The sequence below is a fragment of the Limulus polyphemus genome, unplaced genomic scaffold (assembly GCF_000517525.1).
Source record: "Limulus polyphemus unplaced genomic scaffold, Limulus_polyphemus-2.1.2 Scaffold7308, whole genome shotgun sequence".
Classification (NCBI taxonomy): domain Eukaryota; kingdom Metazoa; phylum Arthropoda; class Merostomata; order Xiphosura; family Limulidae; genus Limulus; species Limulus polyphemus.
This window is the reverse complement of record NW_013672918.1, coordinates 36,433-37,849: the sequence shown is the minus strand read 5'-3', so window position 1 is coordinate 37,849 and position 1,417 is coordinate 36,433.

The following is a 1,417-nucleotide window of genomic DNA, read 5'->3' as shown; positions in this document are numbered from 1 at the left end:
ATTTAAAGAATTACTAATAAATCTGAACTTCACGGGATTTTCATGCAATTTTGGAATTGCATAAAAGAATAGTAAATTCGTACAAGAATAATCTGTATGGATATTCTATTTTTAAATGGCCTGCTTTAAATTAAATAACATTATTTTTCTTTAAAGAACTTTTAGTAAAAGTGCTTGTAGTATTAATTTCATTAAGTACAATTTGTGCATATAATTTTTTACACACAAAACCAAAATTATAACCAGCTTTTTCAATCTGGGTAATAATAAATTGTTTTTGAATTTCTTTCATTTTATTTTTAAAGACATTGAAATAAATATCTAATTTATATCTAGATAAGTTTAGGGTTCTTAATCCATTCTTTGGACATTACTTTAATAAAAGGCACAGTGCAGTTAACTATTTTTGATAAAAGAAGAGAATTTAATTTTCCCATTCTTGGTCTACCCACACCTAACAGCGTAATTCCGCGTATCATGTTAAAAGGTATTATTATATCTCAACTAAAAATAACTAAAGTATTTTCATGGATTGTGTTCTATTAATAAAAAATAAACTGAAAGATAACGGCTATAAAGACAGGCAATTAAATAAATACCTTACACTATTTTTCAATAAATACAAAAAGATATGTCAGAAACTAAACTTATAAAAATAAAATAAAGAAGGCGATAGTTATTTTGATTTATAAGTAGCTAATAACAATTTTTAAACAATTTCATTCAGTATACCGGGACGGAAAGACTAACTTCAAGTAGCTGTTTATATATTTTTAATATATATACACACTGAACATTAACTAAATGAATGTTAAAGAAGCAGACACAGACACATAATTTCATAAACACATAGAAATCATACAACATACTACAACTATATACCATTGTTCAAGATGCGTCTTCTCTAATCCCAAACATCGCAAAAAGTGAATAAATTAAAAGTAATTAGTACAGCAAGACCTACCAAAATATGGCTTAAAATAATTCTTGCGGGCCTGAACTTTAGGCTAAAAGTTGTCGCACACCGAAAGCTAACTCTTATTTCTAAATATTCTTCACTTCTTAATATATTTTAATTTTTTAATATAAGAACACAAATACCTACACTTTATTTCATTAACATATAGGAAACTCTATAATGAACATTATATTCAGTTAATATAAAAATAAAAGATACTATTACAACTTTTGAAATTTTTCAAACGAGACCCAATACTCGAGGCTCTCGAATATTTCACCGTTCTTCTTCAGGAGAATAAAGGGTTATGTTTAATGAATGTGGTGGAATATATAGGTACAGATGTTCAACATGAGCTAACCTTGAGCATTAACCAATCATAACAAAGACTTAAGTGTGATAATAGTGTTACGTCGCCGGTTTGTTAATTAATTTTCCGTAACTTCGTTCCGACGAAAC